The 21,606-nt window shown below is 31.6% G+C and overlaps 1 protein-coding gene across 3 annotated transcripts in view; it reads left to right on the plus strand.

Annotated features, from left to right (window-relative positions):
- The window catches only part of LOC107163279 (cytoplasmic polyadenylation element-binding protein 2-like), a 173,688-nt gene that overhangs the window by 125,338 nt on the left and 26,744 nt on the right, over positions 1–21,606 (plus strand). The window lies entirely within an intron of this gene.

The following is a 21,606-nucleotide window of genomic DNA, read 5'->3' on the forward strand; positions in this document are numbered from 1 at the left end:
TCGATGTCAACCAACAGTGTAGTGTAGCCGTGTAGGTATATGTTTAAATTAAAATGTATAATATATATTATATTACTACTATTATCGTGCCGGAATTTCAGTGTAAATTTTGGACCTGCTGTTTTCACAAACGGTGGCGGCAATGGCCTGAGGGCGCCATAAATTCGTCCGGACGAGTATCGCGCAATGGTCGGGTGGCTAGAGTTGGGGGGGGGGGGTCGTCGAGCTCGCGCATAGTCGGTGGACGATAAAGTCACAATAATTCGCAGTTAAACGAGCCGGCTAGCGGAGATGGAGCAGGGTGGTCGCGCAGCTTTTCGACCGATTTACGAGATTATTACGCTAAACAACGGTGTTTATATTATTATGCAGTGTAATAATATGCACAAATATATATATATATACGTTTGTATAAAATATATAACATATATGTATATACTAAACATAGCTGTCGCCTGAATGGCTGCAGCCCTTCGGAAGCCGATGGCAAAATGAGGGCAGTGGGACAGCGGTTGCGATATTAATATGTTTATAATCCGATGCTTCGGCGTTTTAGTCTTTAGACATTATAACGGTATATATATATCGAATCTATAAAAAAGAATTCTTTGCATCGCGAATATTACGCACCTGTAGTGAAATTTTAATCTTGTATGTAACTTGAATATATATATACATTACATAATCAGTACAGTGAGAGATGACAATAATAATAATAATATAATTTATGCACTTATATATGGATATTGTATGTTGTATATATAGTTCTGTATAGAGCCACTGGCCAAAAAACGTAGAAACTGAATTTTTTTTAAAGCTAATTAAAATTAAATATTGTGATTTATTTTTTCTTCTACAATTGTATAAAATATTACGCTGAAACGTTGGATGTGTCATTGAAAGTGTTTTTGAATTTTTGAACGCTGTAATTAATAACTTGTAAGTTGTAATCAATTTGATGTTTAAACTAGCACCCATGTATAGCTTATTTATACAATTTATTTGAATTTAAACATCTTAAACCATATATGTTTTGAATCGTCAATATTTTTTTTCACGAGAATCACATTATATTATATCATATACGATTCCCGTTTAAAAGAAAAGACTATTGGGTAAAGGCTTAGCTGCAGGCTAAATGTACATTTCCCCACTGTTAAATCCAACCATTGAATCATTTATAATGCAATTATATACATATAATATTATAATATTATTATGAAAATTGTGTATCTGTAATTTAAATATTATTTTCTGCAAAATATTATTCAACAAAAAAAAACCAATTTTATCTATATATCAGCGTTGCTAAGTCATTTCAAATCAATTCGTGTTGAGCACGTTTTTTAGTGTTAGTATATAATTTAAAATACTCTTCGAAGGATTTACGCTGAAAAAGAACACTTTTTGTTTTGAATTTATTAATTAATCAGTTGTTTATTAAACCGCATGATTACTTAATTATTCAAAATAAAAACGTTTGCTTTAAGTTTACTTTAGTCAACAACATAAATTTATGCATAAAAAATAATTTTCAAAATAGCGATAAAAATTCAAAACAATTCTACAAGTCAACTTTAAAATTATGTTAAATTTCGTTCATCCTTTTAATCGTAGATATTTTTTCATAACTCGCTTTGACTGTTTTTAAGCAGAAGCAACCAGGCACAATCATTAATGCTACCAGACAGACACAGGAAACCACACCAAGACCGGGGGAACTAAATTAAAATGGAAAGGAGGGGCACCTTTAATTTTGACATTTTAAATTTGCATGTAACTTTTGTTATAACTTTATGACATAACGCCTATTTTTTTAAATAAAATAATTCTGCTTAATTTTGAGTATTAAATTAATTTTACAATGTCAGTGTTTATTCTACTTCTTCTTTTTCTTTTTTTTTTTTTTGGTACATAATTGCAAAAAAATGTAAGAAATCTTGTAAAAAAAACTATAATAATAATAATGTAATTGTAACATTAAGTAATTAAATTGTTTTCAAATATATTTTCACTCGTATATTAGTGTTAAACTTAAATTGCATCTATTATATGGATGAATTAAGACTTAAAATTGCACATGATATAGTTGACATAATCCGCAGAGATTCGAGATATTCAACAACGGATCTATGTTTAACTATGAATTATCATGACGTGGTGTTACAGATGAGTTTATGTGTTGCTTATTATTCCCATGCACGATGAGAGTAACTTACCCTTACCAACACTCTTTCAACTACAATCATTCATGTGAATCTTAATATTCATTGCGCCTTATCTTGGACGTCATCAAGAATATTTATTTTTTTTTTGTCTTTGTTTGTCCCGTCTGACTGCTGCTGCATGCCTGCATCTGCATGCTAGTCGATTACGTAAGTTCTAATGAAAACTGTCTATATTTTGTTTTCTTCATCGAATTGTAGTCTGCAGGTTTCGGAAAGAGAAGAAATGAACATAACGGAAATATAGTGTAAATAATAGTGTAGAAAGAGATATTATTCGTTCAACTCGCGCCCTCACTCTCTTATCACTTATTTCTCTCTCTCTCTCTCTGTCACTGTCTTCATCACTTTCCCACCCACCCTTTTAACAGTAAAGAGAACTTTGGGCGTTTGGGCGTTTCCGTAACCGTCACGTTGTACGACTACCCATTACCGGGAGAAAAAATATATAAAAAATAAAATTCATCACGCTCCAGCAGAGCAAACTCAATCCGACCACATCTCAAGTTGTATCTAATGGAAGTATTTTCTCTCGAATTTATTCGTGCATATAAGTGTATATGGAATAAGGATGCCAGCAAGACACCACACTAAATTCGATAAACTAATTGAACGATTTATGTAGTTGACGACATTTCGTTGACTATTTTTTTTTTTTTTAATACACGTAGTTCCACGTAGTCCATAACTCAAATCGTTTTGATAATTTAAAAAATACTGAAATCAATAATTTTTTTATGAATTGTATTTTGAATGTAATTTATAACTCACAAATATATTACAAACTCAATTTTATTCTATAAAATTAATAAAAATGATATGAATTCTATAAAAAAAAAAGTATTAAATCAAATAAATTAAAATAAGTCACCTAGAAATTATATTTTGTTGTAACCACATATTTAAATTCATATCCACAACTATTATAATATGTTCTTCGAGATGCCGTTCAAAAATATAATTTCTCAAATTGCCAACATTTGAATTCAGTTATTTCTATAATGTTCCGAAATTTGATTAATTGTTAATTTTGAACTAATTTTATTTTTATTTATGTTAGGATGCATAAAATCTTTTTTCCCAAATCATTTTTATAAGGTAAGTTATTATTACAACATGCATTTTTCGTTTCCCTATAATTGCTATACAATTAAACTCATTTGTTCGGTGTCTTTAAAAAAGTTTACAAATTATCTAATATTTCACTTAAAAAAAAAAAACAAAATACCTAACCTATCAAACAACATGGTACTTATATAAGTAAGTAAAAAATGATTCACTGCTTTAATTAATATAATGTGCTGCGTGCAGGGTTGGAGCGCAAATTCGATATTGTCCACTCGGTATTATTTATTGTTTGAAAATCCGTATATGTGCGTATTTATAATATTCGTTTAAAATTTAAAATCCAACAACACTATGATATTGTATTCCACTACCTATATATTTACCCACGTCATTTTGTCGTGAACCACAAACGTCATTCGGTCGAAACTTTCGAATCATACATTGTATGAGCGTGTGTGGTCGCTGCTGATTTATGAATTATAAATATTATATACCTAACCACATGTACGCATAGTATAAACGTCCAAATAATATATTTATACTGACCATTGTAATTCATATCGTACTTTACTATTATTATACATAGGTAGATATAGTTGTTGTCATTATATATATTATCGTCATCGTAGTTACATTATATTATATTATGCAGCTCTACTCTACGAAGGGATGTATTTGAGATCGAAATTAAATCGTCCGATCTTAGTTTCGATTTTTATATTAGATTTTTCCGATTTAAATTTAAATAAATACATTGATTTTCTTATCAAATGCTGATATTTATGTTGTTGTGCAATATCAATTTAATTGTTTTCTGATTTGTTATTATATATTAAACTTAATTTTTCTATTTTTTTGGATCCACAATATCACTCACGTTTTTACGGTTTTTAACTACAAAAATGCGGCCTCTGTGAAGCAAGCTGAATAAAATAAAATCTGTATTAAGTATTTATTATAACCTACATCACGGATAAACAATATCAAAATTAGACCTGTTGGCTGCTGTTTAATTTCAAATTAAAGTAATAGTTTTTTTAATTTAAAATCGAATTGTGTTTAAAAATTATTTAACTTCACAGGCACTTCTTATTATTGTTTGTTTTTTAATAATGGATTTAAAATTCGATTTTCTGTAACAATTTTATCATTGTTTAAAATCGATTTCAAGACCTGCCGCGTATGTTATAAAGATGGAGTAAAACGTTGTACGTAAACCGATGGCGTCGTCGTGTTTACACATTGTTATACTTTAGCAGGTAGGCGCGTTATTGATTATTGAACCGAATGAAAACAGCTATTCTCATGATATTATATTGCAATATACGCACGCGCGTGTGTTGATGATATTATACGAAACGGCAAGATTTTTATCTCTTATCGTTGACAATAAAAAATGTTTTTCTTTTTTACTACCGTGGCGTCCGTGATAATATAGGTATATACCCAAATATAAGCAGACATCATCACGATCACAGTCAACCACGCATATTTATTAAATACTTCTTCAATTTATTATAGCAATATAGTAGAGTAGTAGAGTATAATTTATCGATAGAACAAATAAATTCTGCACAGGCCTAGAATTCGACAGTCTTCGCTGTGAGAAATTATATGCATATATATTTATATATCATACGAACATACGTTCATACAGTATACCTTACACTATACTTAACGCTAATAATAATTTATTAGGTTATATTTGGCGGTTTTGCTGTACAATTTATTTTCCCATTTGATGTTTTATACTCGGATTCAGAAAATAATAAATTTACAGTTAAGTAATCAAATACTATAAGAGTGTAAGGGTAGAGAATAATCATATTCTGTTGGTGTTTTATTTTTTTATAACCATTATTATTATTTTTTTTTCAAGCCACACCATCCATTAGTGAATGTATAGTTTATTTTGAAAAATATATTTAACGTACTTTTCTCTTTTCGTTTGTCATAAAAGCAAACAGGACCCACCAAATAGTGACGCAAGTATTCCGAGCTTCGAAAAAATAACTGTTCAAACAGCATTGGAGTTTTTTATTTAACTAGAAAAAAAAATTCGGTCATTGCCAATAGCAACGGTTCACTAATGTTTCATTTTATGTGACAAACTTGCTGAAATAATAATTCAAAATATAACTTGCTTTTTCGTATTATAGGTATACCTGCCATAATTATTTAAAAATACGATATTTTTTTAAATTTATTTTTATTGTCCATCGTTGTTAATTAATTTAAACGTTTTAAATATTTTATCATGTAAAGTTAGGTTTCATTAGGTAGTACAAGCTCATGACTTATTACTGGATGTGGTTTTAGCTGATTGTTTGTCATTTGAACGAATATAATATGTTTTAGTGTTTATTAAATAATAATGTCATTAATTCGATTGTTTATTATATTTCCAATGTACCTATGTTATAATGGCCGTGATGATTCGTCGTATTATTACTTTTACTAGATTTACCGAGTAACATTATAAAATTGTTAGGTGTTTAATGTATAAAATATATATATGCATTATTATTGTATTGACAAAGTACTAAAACGTACTTCCGTATACTTAATTTGATTAGATTTTCTGTGGGTTGAATACAAAATGAAATTAACGTTAATGCAATTATAATAACTAGATCATCTAGACATTGTTTATAGTTTATAGGCATTATTGTCTAATATAAGTCGGCAAACAACTATTTTCGCAATTGTATTTGTTTTGATGTTAACGTTATTGTTTTAAAATTTGCCGAATAACCGTTAGTACCGGATCACACTATGCGTTTTTTGAGTTGAAACGACCGCGACATCTATAATAATTATTATATATAAACCGTGTTATCGGGGCCAGACTGGACCTATTCTCCGAACTGTCCGAATTCGGTCTGAAATCGACCGCGCGCTGTTGCTGTTTGGTAGCGACGACAATGCGTTTCCTTCGTGCACAACATTACATATTTTATTTATGTGGGGCCGTCTACATTGAGCGTTTTTCGGTTACCGTTATTTTTTGAATTGGCAGTTTTTTTTAAAAATTTACATAAGTACTTATATTATATTTAAAAAAGATTTTCCAAACATGTATTCAACTGAAAAATTAATAACAGGTCCAAAACTATCCGTATATTTGGGATATGACTTCTAGTGAGTACATAAATAAGGACCCTAACAATTGTCTTGATTATGTAACTTATACGACCTAAGTTATAATATTATATACATTTCGTTGAAATCAAAAACTATATTACCTATATACTAATTTATATTAAATTGCAAATTAACAACGACTCCTGCGCTTTTTAATCTCGTTTATAGGTACTCGGCACCCGATAAAATGCATAGTCTGTATACGGTCATGCCGATTTCGGCTCGGTCGTGATCGTTTTTCGGTTGCGGACACAACGCTTGTCTGATCGGGCACTTAAGGGTTTTAATGTTAATTTTTTACAAAATATCGTCATTTCATAAAACTAATATATGAAAAGAGAAAAAATTTGTGTTATTTGGACTTATATTTGCCATAAGACAGTTTGTAAGACACAATAACCTGAAAAACCAGCTATAACTAGGTACCTAGTTTGTTTTTGGTCTCACGTTTAAAAATAAATTTAAAACACAATTATGCTTACTATTTTTCTCATTTTTAATATCATGTTCAATGAATAATTTTTTTGGAGTATATTTATATATTTATTTATATACTTCAATGTATACAAATCGAATCTCAAACAAGTAATAATTAATAAATATATTTTAAAAGTTTGAATATGATTGTATTGTGCAGAGTATACTGATAATAGCAAACCAGCAACAACTATAAAAAACAATTTATGGTATACCCCAGTCACTCATTAAACATTTAAATAGACATGACTATAATAATTACCTACAATATTAATTTTTTTTTTGGTAAATATTTTTAAGGAGTTATTTATAAAAATGTTTTCATGTAAATAATAACCTGATGTAACCCAAAATTGTAACCTGATGGCCTAATGTCACCGAGGATAATCTTTTTAGTAAAAACCTCGGTAAAAACAGAATAATCATAAACGATAATTATCGTATAATTTATAACTTAAGTTATAAATTATACATTTTTTAAATAAACTCATACTTATATGTTCCTCTATATATGCAAAGCGTCACGAGCTCAGCAATGGCAAATATGAGTATGTGGAATTTCTGTGAAGTAAACCCGTACAAAGAATGTAATAATATCACGCTACTGCATGATGTCAAAACACTGTGGCAAACCGACGTTAGAAAAAACACGTTCGGCGTGGAAAAACAAAATTGAAATTTTTTAATAATTTATCATTATATTCGTGTGGATATAGTCGAGTGAATAATATATACGATGTTAAAAGATAGCGCGGTAAATTTGGTGTCCTGTGCATAAAAAATAAAAGTATGTCACTAAAAAATTATCTATGTCGATGAGGCAAAAGCGATAACTCATATTCGTTTCTATGATTTTGTTATAAATTTATCATATTTTGCATAATATAAATTTGATTAATTTAACGGTTCAATAAAATTTAATGGGCTACTTAATCATGTTAAAGGGTTCATTAGGTCACTATATATTGGGTCATTAAACGTTCAGTGCAGATCGCTTATGTGCGGCCCGCGGCATTATATATAGGTAGTCTCGTCGTATTATTTTGTAGTCGCGTATTCTCGCCGGACTGCTGCAGACACTCTAACCGACGCCGCCACAACGTGTGACGACTTATATTGTCATGTGTATATATTGTTATAGTAATTTATCGGAACAATAATTATACACGCGACGGGTGACTACGCGCGATGGTTAAAAACACGACGTATACAAAATAGCTGCGAAATCATTTCGGAAAAGTCAATATAATATAATAGTGCGCGCGCGGCGCAAAACCGCGATGGCGTCGTTCGTGGCACAGTTTTTGCGCGGGGTCAGAAAGCCCGTGAAACGCCGTCTCACCACCCCTTCCCTCTCTCGCAACCATCACTCTTTCGTCCCTGCCACAGCTCATTCGCTCTATCTTTCTCTCTCTCTCTCTCTACCCCTCCGCCTCCTCTGCCTATCATGATGCGTCCCTCTCCCCCCGTCTCCGCGCCCAAGTATCTCACCGTCTCGTCGTACGCGCGCGTTAAAAATTACTCGGCAGAGCTTTTTGAACGTTTGCGACTGTCGCCGCCCCGTCGTAAACGTCTGGCGGCGCGGCCCCCGGGGACCTCGCCGTCCCCGCAAGAATTTAATTATAACCGCCGGAAAAACCGACATGTGTGTGTGCGCGTGTAAATCGGCGAACGAAATAGGTCGTAACTCGATTGTGGGTGGATTTTACCATCATCCAGTTTTTTCCTTCGGCTTTTTTCATGTTTTGTTTTCACGAGTGCTCTTACACGTGCTGAAGATATGCACTTATTGTCTCTCTCTCTATCTCGACACACACACACATACCGCATCACTCGTAGTCGTAGTCGTTCCTCTATTTTCAGTGTAAGGACCGAGAGAGAGAGAGAGAAAACGTTTCGAATAATGCCGTTCGGTTATTATTTCGCACTTTGTTTCTTTTCCCGATAATAAATCTCCGTTATTATTCGCACCGACTTTGCTGTGGTAGGATAACAGTATAGTGCCATACATTTTCTACGGGCATACTATGTACGCTCACACGTGCCCACCCTTCCGGGCTGGACGAAACGTATTATGCGCGCTCTTTATAATCGCGTTCGATATATATATATATATATACGTGTATTATATAGTTAGTGATGTCTGTACCTACCAACACATATGTGTGTAATAAGAGCTCCACTATATGCGAACTGCCGAGTTGTGTGCACGGATGTTATACGCGACTATAATGGCGGACATTTCTGTCGAGTAATTTTAAAAAATCGATTCGTCCGGAAAACAAAAGGCTCGTTTTCGATTTCGAGAGGTATGTGTGAGTATAATACCTATAAATACATCGCATATATTTTATTGTGCGGGCTCTCGTTGGTGGTGTGTGTGTGAGTATGAGAAGAGTACAAATGTACAGTTGATGCTGCTGCGCCCAAGTGTCGTCTGTCTGCGGCGTAAGAGATGGAATAACAACAACAATGGTGTGGGGGGAAGAAAAGTGAAAAAAAAAACAGACCCTGCCGCGTTAACTAATGGCTTTTAGAGCCCGCCTGCCGCCACTCCGTCGTCCGCCCGTCATTCGTATCTAGTGAGAGAACCGAGTAAGACAAAAGGTTTAAAGTGAAACCATAGAAATGTTGGGATTTGATAAATGATCTGCATGGCGATTATACAAACGGAATTCCAAGTTTTGCCGGTTTTGTATCTATAATTCGCGCGCGCATGCGTGTATGGATGTGTATAGCACAATATAACGCTATACAATTCACGTTTATATATACTAATATACTCATACACACACAAATATATATATGAAGAGGATAGTGCTGCAACAGCGTTTGCCTCTGTCTTAATGACGTCGACTGCAGGATATAGAAAAATGCGCGGAATATATAATATTATATGATATAGGTTTATTTTAAAAACAACGTTTGCAGGTTCACCTCTCGTTTACATCGTCGTCTTGTCCGCAGAGATACGTATTATGATGATTTCTCCGAATTATTCACTGCAGTTTTTCGTTGAATACGTCTCAAGTGGTACTTGGCCATTAAAATTGTAAATTTGTTCACCGTGTACATAGCTGCGAATAGTACTATGCACACGAGACGCGCACCAGACCACCACCCGAGTCTTGTATATTTTTTATTATTTCTTTTCTACTATTAATTTTATTACCTTGTCTGACAAAACCAACTCGGTACTAACAATACGGATGTAAATCTGAGAAGGGTTTATTCCACCGCAACACAAAACCTTCACTGCGGAAGTCGGAACTACAATGTCCCTATTACTATTTTTATTTTCATTATTACTACAGTTTAATTAGATTTTCATTTACATATGTACGATGTCCCATTTATACACATGCTATGCAAATTAGATCCGTTTATGTTTATTAAAAAGAAAATTCAAAGTCCGTGACTGCTAAACAATCGTTTTAGATTTTGAATCCAAACAAAACTTTAACACTGATGATGAAGGGCTCTGTTAGAAAATGTGATCTCTATGGTATTTTCTGATGTTTCAATGTGGACATTTTTCATAATTTGGTATCTTGCTATGGTTTACTCGGGTGAAACAGGCCTTATAAAATAATAGATGATAATCCATCCGCGTTTGTTGCACAGAATCGTTTTTAGTAGACAACGCGTGAACACAAGTTAAAGACATCCATCACAGTGACCCATTTAATGATCAGATACACTCTACAGATGAGTGAGTTCTCTGGTTTTTTTCTTGAAACCCTCACTGAGGGCGTATTAATAGGAATATAATTAACACTAATGATAAAATCTATGTAATCTAATCAATCAAACTCAAATCACTTATATTGAATTAACATTATTCCTTTATAATTTCAAAGACTTTTCATAAATTATTACATTATATAATATATATGAATATTAATTTTGTCTATAATATCCTTTTAGTATATTATAATTGGTGCCTTTATAGCTCGCTTCCTTGTAAACATTTTGACTGATACTTTCTCGCGTAATCAATAACTAAGACTTACTATTTTCAGACGTTATAAGCTCGCGTTAAAAGAAAAAATAACAAAAATCAAACCATACCTACGTACATATAAATGATTGTTAGAAATGGTGATATACTCTTTCAAAGTTATACCAGCAACTTATTGTAATTTGTCGAGAAATAAAAAAATAAAAATAAATTTTTTTTAAAAACACTTCTAAAAAACATTTAAAAAAATTATGAAAAATTTAAAAGTGTGTGGTGCTCTTACACTTGAAATATACTCCCAGTCACTATCTTATAAACAGGTTTGAACAAAGAAGTGTATGTGAGACTTAGCTCGGCTTTAAATGTTTTGTATGATGCACCACACACTTTTAAATTGTTCATTATTTTTTTAAATATAATTTTTTTTAAATGTTTTTTTAGAAAAGTGTGTTATTTTTTTACATCCGTGTAGGGGGGATGCCGGGAGTTCCTCTGCAACGCTGATTTTACCCGCCTTGACCTAGAGAAACCCTTCGTACCTTTACTTCCTCGGAGATGACATTGCTGTCCCCGTCATCGCGTGCCTGGAGGTCCGTGTCCCAAAATAACAACGGATTATTGTATTATTATCCAAGACCAAGGTCTATACCAATTTTAAGAATTTTTCATCGTCAAAAAGTGCCTCAAATCGAGCGCGCAAGATTTGATTACAAACAAATAGACAAACAGACGTGAAAGCGACCTTAAGAAAAGTGTGTACAAATATACATCATTATTATAATTATTCGCCAAATATATACCCTCTCCTCACACCTAAGAAATAAATGTTTTACACGACGTATAGAACGTGGGACTAAAAGTTTTGAACTAAATCTCCAGTCGAAGTTGATTATGTATTGATATAAAAGTTTCTGGCATTACACCCCTAGGATAGAAAGTATTTTACCGAAGAAAATCGTACTACCATTATTATATTAAAACATAAAACTCTATTAATCCGTCGGCACGATTGACATATCGATATATTTTATACGCAAGTACATTGTGAGATTATACTATTAAAGGGTCGTTTGTTTTCACGTGCACGTGCACATGCGTATAATATATAATAAATAAAATTACACGGGAAATCGACGCAAACTCGGAAATCTCTCCAACACTATATATTAGTTTGTGTATATAGATATAAGGTCTCCGCCATTTGTAGACGATAGAAGCGGTGTATAATACGAATATTGCATTATTTGCAGTAGGTACCTATAAACAGTATAAACAAGAAAAATTCCGTTTTCGGCTAGTATATTCGGCTTATATAAGTATACATTACGTTTTACGTATTATAATATGTGATAGAAGATAGAATCGATGATGGAATTACTTTTGATATTTCGGTATTACGCAGGTGTAGTGTATTTTGACGATGATTTTTCCGATATTTAAAAAAAAAAATACCTCTTCCGAAGTGACGTGTCGTCGACGCGGCTTATCCGGTTTTTCGTGGCCCGCCGCATGTTATACGACGAACAATTTATCTCAGGTCTATTTAGAGACGTGTCTCTCTCCCCGTCCCTCGACCCACGAGCGACACGATCTACTAAAACAAATTAAAGGGCGTCTCCTTTTTGGAGCAAGATTAACGGCTCTCGATTTACGCGCTCCCTCTTCCCAAATTATATATATATAAAGTATAAAATATGTATATGTGCGTATACGACGACTCCGGCGCGGCGGCGATGACGGAAATTCGTATCAAAAACAGGGTCAAAAAATCCATTCTACAGGGCGTAACAGAAAGATATGACAGTATAAAAAAAAAATATATATATATATATAATATTAGTTAAACGTAGGTATGACAAAATTATAGAATTTATATTATGGATACTAAATAATTTAAAATAAATAGGTTCTCACGCCAGGAAATTCCCAATAATAATATTTTGAAATAAGTTATTTCGTTTAGAATTTTACTCCAAACAATATTGATATTTTCTTTTAAAAAATTCTAAAAAATAAACTGCTTGACTTACATTATTGTTGTTTACCATTAAAATTATTTTTATAATCAGATTACCAATTGGCTATTTTAAATTTTTCACAATGAATTTGAATCGTATTTTAAAATATTTATTTTTAGTTCTTAAAAATAAAAAATGAAAAAAATGTATGTTATAAATATAGTGCAAGTGTTTATATATTATACACAAAACATTATTTTTTCTTTAATATTAATTATATGAGAAAAGTTATTGCATTACCTAATCAGTTATTTCTGTTACACTCTGTATTTATCTTCTCGTGTTCTTGCCATCACTGCCTTCTTGCCACTTCCATATAATATCGCCTCGTCGTCCATTTAAGAAAATTTCCAACCGTGCGTACGCGTTAATTTATTTTCCCTTTAAAGTTCGTCTATATTTGTACTATGCTGACGAACTACATCATCGCTATACCGGAAACGTATGACGGAGATAAGTGGTAGCAATTTGATGTAAATTAATTTTTCGTTCCTAAACGATATTATGATATTATAGGGACAGGTAAATTAAATGTAAAATAATCTAATTTTATTTTTAAAATTGCGTGGAATCATGTAATGCATTATATTTATTTATTTATTTTTCGTTAATATTATCTTTACAAAATATTTGTATTATTATTATTATTTCATCACTCCGTAATAATAATATTGGTTTGCCGAATTAAATATAAATTTTTTTTTTACGACGGGCGCAGTCGGCGCACGTGTGTGCATTCCGTATATTATTACCTATATAATAATATATATCATATAATATAATATAGTAAAAATAACTATGGTACAATTTTTATTTACACTTTTTTCGAGTGTATTTTATTGTATGCGACGTGGTTTTTCGAAGAAATAATAATAATATCATCATTTTTCCATTGACGTCGACGCCGCGACGGACCTCTACAACACACACCCACGCACCTCGATACTCGTGTATCCCGTTCGGAGTTTTAGCAGCCATGAATCGCCAAACAATTTCCGCGGACGTGCCGTGAATGAAAAACCTATTCGCGCTATTATACGTCCGACGAAAATACACTCTCGATGAGTCTTGACCCCCGAACAATCGTTTATTTTTCGACACTCGTAATCCGATGACCACCGATGACTCGGGGGGACGCGACACCCGTGGACTGCCGTGGTCGCTGTTGCCTACAGCCTACATCCGTGTGTATATACGCGTAAAAAATGCGTACACCTATATATTGTATATTATGTTTATTGTGATGTAGGTACTTATACGGTTAATATCCACCGAACCGATGGATCACGATGATGAGGGGCGGTCGACGTGTGTCTACTCGATCCTCCACGGGCGACAAACTATGCTGCAGTGTTCTTTTCGGAACAAACCTGAACACGGCGCGCGGCGACCACTGTGTACGCTGAATTACAATTTTTATACGTTGCAATAAATCCTCTTAATAAATAATATTATACATTTTTATATAGTGTGATTGCTACACACAGCACCACCTGCTAAGACGCGAATGGGCGAATGACGTTAATATAATACTTGAAAAGTTGAATTCTATTACGAGGTCCATTTCCCCAGCACTCCCACTTTCAAATTTCGATTTGAACCCCATACCAATCGTTTGTACCTAAAATAAAATCATTTGTACCTTGACGATTTTCAAATTATTCCAAATTTTGAAGCGGGAATGCTACGGAATCGACAACACCCCTTCCTCGGAACTTTTTTTTACAAATTTTACAATGGGTAAAAAAAGTCGAAGTTGAAATAAACTAATATAATTTGATTAAAAAAATATTAATTGATTAAAAAAAATCTCGGTTGATATAAAAATATAATTTAATTTAAAATATTAATTGAATAAAAAAATATTAGTCAAATAAATAAATCTAAGTAGATATAAAAATGTAATATAATTAAACAAATATTGATTGAACAAAAAAAAGCGTAAGTTGAAAGAAAAATATAGTTTAATTGAAAAATATATTTTGAATAAACAAAGCTAAGTTAAATAAGAAATGTATGAATCAAAAATCATGATTTTTTTACCCAATTTAGATATATATTAACTAAATAAATATTTTTTATTAAATTAATATTTTTTAATTAAGTTAAAATCTAAATTAAAGTAAATTTAATCAAAAAATCCAAGTCGATTAATATTTCAGATTATATTTTTTTGTTTAACAAATTAATTTTATTCTTAATATATTTTTTAATTAAATTGTTTTTTATATCAACCGAAATTTTTTTAACTATATAATTTTTTGCTAAAAAAAAAGTTGCGAGGTGGGATGCTGTCGATTCCGTAGCATTCCCGCCTTAGAATTTGAAATAATTTGAAAATCATCGACGAACAAACAATTTTATTTGAGGTAAAAAAGAGGTACAAACGATTGGTATAGGTTTCAACTCGAAATTGGGGAGCTATCGTTTCCCTGACACGCTCAAAATCGAAGTAGGAATAGCTTGAAAACCATAATTGAGATACAAACGATTGGTATGGGTTTCAACTCAAAATACAAAGGTGGGGAAATGGACCTCATTATGAGTGTATTATTAATATTATTTTTTCGCTATATACTCGTATTTACGCCGTCTGCAGCATTTTTTACACGACCAACGGGTGCATATCATATGGGTATTACGGATTCACGTGTTAGCTTCGAAATGTCGTTGAGATAACACACGAAAAATAAAAATAAATCCTGTGAGTGTATAGCGACAATAATCCCTAAATCGCCGCCGTGTTCTTTTGATGCGTCTTCCCTTGATGAATCGATTTATTTTACAAAATGTCATTAGGAAACGTCGTCGTCGTTATGCCCGTAAACGGCAGATTAAGACAACAAATCTTATGTGACGTCTTCTTAATTTTAATCGTTAAATAAATTATATCCAAAAGAAAGACGTGCGCTGCAGAGCATGCTGACGTTTGATTAAAATTGATGCCCGTCGAATATAGTAAGAATTGCGCGAAGCTTAGGGTACAGGACAGCGATGGTGATCGTCCGGTCGAGAATGTTTGCCCACCAATCACATTATATTAAGTTCCTTTAACAAATGTCGTTATTTTCAACCGATTTTCTAACCGCAGCCATGCCATTATTTACTCGGCCTCGGCCTCGCCGTCACTTACAATAATAATGTGATTAATATCTCTGTTTAAATAATATTTTTCAGGTTTTTCGGTAAAGATTTTCCAAAATCATAGTAATCTGTATATATATATATATATACCTATGTATACCTACACGACTTAGGTTGATACATATTTTCTACGAGAGACTATTTTTTTTTACTGCCGTACAATATACGTATAAAATATGATTATATAACAAAATAAAAGGCTCTAGAGGTGTAATATATTCTCATTATTTGCACCGTTCGTAATAATAATTGTATGACTCTGCTCGTTATTAACTGCACTGCAGCTCGACAGTTTTCGTTCACACGTTATACCTTTTGTGCAAGATTTCTCATGATGATATTGTATGAAAATTCGGTTTTTGTAGATTTATGTAGATATTATAAATGTTATTACCTATATGTGTGAAAACCGTACAAATCTCATCACCACGCAGGTCTGCGCGCGGGTAGATAATTTAAAGTAAATATAAGAAAATTATAATTTTTATTTTTATTTTGTAATACCTGTATATTGAATTGCATAATAATATTCGTATTTGCATAATCACTATACAGAAAAACGTATAAAAAATGATTCACGATTTAATTTCGAATTCTTACTTTTATATACCTCCATTGACGGGGTATATACTACATATAGGTGTGTAGACACTTTAGACAGGTGTACTCGAATAAGAAAAACCTCGTGCGTCGGTCCTTGCTGATAATTCCACATAATATGCATATAACAGTGGAACTGAAAATAAATTCGTTTATTTTCACTGTTCAACGCGCATCGTAGTCGGTGAATTCAATTTCTAGATTAATTTCAAGAAATTTCAATTTACAACTACACTATAACAAATGTGTGTTCTGATGTGAGTCGTGTGTGTCCAACGTGGTTTGTAATTCGGTTTGCACCAGAAGTTTAATCTCTCTTGGAATTAATGTAAGACCATTTTCGCTAGGAAATAAAAGTAAACACAAATACTATTTGTTAAAGCATATAGTAAATATATATAATGGAAGTATATAGGTACGTTTATGTGAACTATAAAACTTTTATTTTATTTCGTGCCTTGGATCCACTGATGTGTGCATGCATATACATATATATATATATAAGAAATCAATGAGAAAATATGCATATACATTTATATTTATAACAAATTAATACAACGTATTCTAAACATTTTATTTAAGAAAAACATTTGCTTTTTCCAGCGCACGAATAATACTTGTTATGAAATGTAAATATTTTTATATAATCACTTATTGTCAGATATTTCACAAAGTTATATAATATTATAAATAATATACAGAGTGATTCGCAGAAAATATTTTCTATTCGTGTTTAGCTGTACTTAATTACCATATTTATTATTTTCAAATACAAAGATTTGTTTATGCAATTTAAGATTTGTCACGCGATAAAAAATGATTTAATTTTTTTTTTGCTCATTATTTTCTACCTAATTCAAAATTCAAAAAATTATATTTTATTGTGTTGGTATAAGATATGTATACTATAGATACAATTTAACCTAATACTTATCAATTATTACACTCAGAAAATATTAATAAATTATATAATGTTAATAAATTACTATTAATTAATATTAATTAGTTACTATAATTTTAAGATGATCATACTCTCCATATTATCCAAACCTAAAATAGGGTTGTACAAAATAATAATTCTTTTACTACAAAAATTTAAACAACTAATCGCTCAAATTTTGAGTTCTGTCCAACAATTTACAAATTCGCCTCCTTAAATTGTATTTAAAAATATTTCCTGTTAAAACGTGTGCTTGAAAATTTCAAAATCTTAGTTTAAATAAAATAATAACTTAAGAGAAAATAGGGGTACTAACAACCATGCTTGGTGGATCGCCTTGTATGTATAGATACTCTACGAAAACAAAAACTTCCCTCTCGTTCTGTTGCTTCTGAAACTTTGAAGTTATTAATGAATCTTTCATAGGTATATATATATAATATTATATCAGCACCTCGATATTAGGTATATCCATCAACTAAATACATATTATATATAGGTAGGTGCGCGTATACATTGCAAACTTGCTAAAGTTTGACAACTCATAGGTGTACCGAAAGATGTATGACAGTATTTACAATATAATATATAATATACTCGGATAACATGTGTCAACCTACCATATTATTCCATATAACCATCGCGTCTATATATTATCTATAGACTTTAATATTTATGAAATATTTGGCTGCAGTATAATAATATGATACTGTGCAGCAGTAAAATGAGACCGATGAAATCTATAACTCGCGCAAAATCTTTATGTATTAAAACAACGTATAATATGTGTATCACGATCATCTATAACGTTGCATATAATGACATCATAGGTTATACATTTATATATCAACAATGTGAGTAATTAAAACAAAATTAAATATTGGTAAAATAGTTCACGATCAATCCTGACGTAAACATTTTATTATATTTTATTTACAAAATTCTAAATCGTTAAAAAAAAAAATTAAAAAATTGTAGTATGTAGGTATTGTACTATTTTTATCGTAATCATTTTCTAAAATTTTTTTAATGACAACGTATATTTCTAATTTTTTATTCCAAATCAAATTTGTTTTTATGGAGTTCATATAATCGAATTTTGGACGAGTATACCTACAGTTCATGATTTATAATACGGTATTGAGTGTTTTTATAGACTACCTAGCGGATTGGAGTGTTACAGGGGTGTACCCCGCAAAACGTTTTCTACTATATAAAGCTTGACTAAACTTAAAATACTTATTACTTATAAGTTATAAGTTACTTTCCCCAAGTTGATTTTTTGACAAATCGAAATACTCCGAAAAATTTTCTCTTACGGAATATAAAATTTAAAATGTATGTCATTCTCATTCAAAAAATAAATATACATTTTTCCCAAAATGTAACAACTTCAATAAATACGTTGGTGTTTTATGAAATAATGAGTACCTATCCCACGTCAATAGAACACCCCGTGTATTGGTAAGAGATTAATGATCATTGATCACCACATCAAATTTGGAAAATGTTTCAAACCGAAATAATATCCTCCGATACTAAAACTAACACAATATTGCATATACGATATTATTCCCTATACGCGACAATATTATATTATGGAATATATGGAAAATTTTCGTGAATAAACTTTTCAGAAACGTTCGTGAAAAGAAAAACATACACAAAAAAAGTATACATACTTTTACATATTATACATATATGATTTATATCTATAATAATTATATTGTATACATATGTCCTGAGGTAGGTATACACGTTGCGTGATAAAATCGCCATCGCACGCGTTCGATATCGCGCGATTGGAACCTATATTTAAATTACTTTTCAAAACCTTTCGTTCGCCAAATACACGCGCGGCGTATATTTGAACTACCTATAAATATACATATAGTCGTGGTGTAGCAGTATAGTCTCGTGTTGTATACATATTAGGTTAGGTCAGGTAGGTACGATCAAATTCGCGTCGTTTTTCGTTACGTTTTTTTTTTTTTTTTTTTTTTTTTAATCATAATGTTGTTTATGCGCTTGAAAAAAAAAACGCGCGCGCGCTGCAGACCAAACGCAATTCAATAACGAAGAAATTCTAGGGATGTTATGGACATTGAATAATTTATGATCGATTCATGCAGAGCGTTCGTTAAATTCGCAATACGAATAAAAGGTTAAGGGTTACACGCATATCGTATAAGTAATGTGTATGTAAACGGCTCATGGATACATATTATCCTCTAAACGCAGTGTAACATAAATTATCGACGACGGAAAAAGCACAAATTTCTTCTCTAGGGTCAGAAAGATAAACGAATTCTGCACGATGCCGACGCGCAAAGGCCATCTTTTTAGTGGCTTCGATAAAGCTCGTCTGCAAAAAAAAATATGTATAGCATAGGTACCTATACAAAATTGTGTTTACCTTCGTGTATACATAACTTGTAGACGTCATGCGTGTATATATATATATTTTTTTTTTCGATGTATTCGCCGCCGTTTGTATGTCCCAAAAAAAGTTTATACACCGTAAGAATTCGCGTAATCTGTGTTTACACGGTTATTATATATGCTATTTTAGATGTATATATATGCGTATATCACGTCGTGAACCAACAAAAATCATAATAATTATGTCAAATCGTTCGTGATTAATCGGTATCGCCGCTCGGTATATATTATTCGCTCGTTTCTGCCGATTTCGTGCATTATTTGCTCGCCGCTGCCACGGTATATACTATATAACCATAACTATATACCTATATTAAATCGTGTATTATATCTATACTACTATATATTAATGAACAAAGGGGTGGAATGGAACGAAAAAAATAATAGTGTAATGGTGAACGCATCCAACCGTTATTAATTTATTATATCGTCGCGCTCATTAGTCGCACGAAAATATTTCCTCCCGCAAAACCCTATACCTATATTATTACACTACTAATACAACAGTATTATGAGCGCGATGACTCTATAATCGACTATTCGACTTTACTTGTACACGTTTAGCTAGCGTTATAACGTAAAAAGTAGTTTGCCAATATTTTTATTTTTTTTTTTATGATTATTCTCGGTATATTTTTGACGGGGAAGTTATTAATTTATTATATTTGATTTGGAATACGAAATAATACCTGCAATACTGTTTTTATCCTTTTCCACTGCAGCTACGTGAACGGTGACATTTATGCTTTTGAATTCTATATGAATGTTTTTTTTTATTTTTTTATGGAACGTTTGAACTAAAATCCTGTATATATACCGCAATAGAGTATATATCGTTAATGCTCATTTAGATTTAAAACGAGCTTAAATAATAAATATCTAAAAAAAAACCGCAACATCTCTAAAACACAACTTTTACATCTAAACCATTGAAATGTATACAAAATGTTACCGATGTACACGATTGTATGACAACATTGTAAGTACATTCAATCAAAAATATTGGTTGACCTACTAAAAGTTGTCCTATTAGGTATAAATATAAATACGTATAATATAGGTAATTTACAAATATATAGACTTCAGGCGTCAATGTACAGTTACCATACAATTTTAATTTTTTTTTCTTATACCAAATAGTATTTCATATGTTGTTCAACAGATAAAAATAATATAACAGTAACGTAGCAAAAAAAAAAAAAAAAATGGTTTAAAAATAATAATATATTTGTGAAGTCTATATTATATAATTAATTGCAATCTATCTCTAACTGTTTCAAACGTTTTGAACTCGTATGACTAGACATACGATAGGTATAAATATAGTATATATATAATCGTTTATTTTCCGAGAGAACGGACGCGCAAATAAACTGTCTGTATAACTTATAAGCTCCCGTGCGATATAGACGAAACAAAAACTACAATATTTAGAAAATCCACGCCAAGTTATACTATATGTACTCGTATAGTTGAGTCGATTTTAAGTTTAAGGTTTTAAGACTTAACTCTCGACTTTTATGTGTGTGTACCTCCTACGATGAAGACAACGGTAGTTTAAAAACCGGAAATTCGGTGGTCCTTTTT

Source organism: Diuraphis noxia, unplaced genomic scaffold (assembly GCF_037042655.1).
Source record: "Diuraphis noxia isolate RWA-SAM2 unplaced genomic scaffold, SU_Dnox_SAM2 contig0002, whole genome shotgun sequence".
Taxonomy (NCBI): Eukaryota; Metazoa; Arthropoda; class Insecta; order Hemiptera; family Aphididae; genus Diuraphis; species Diuraphis noxia.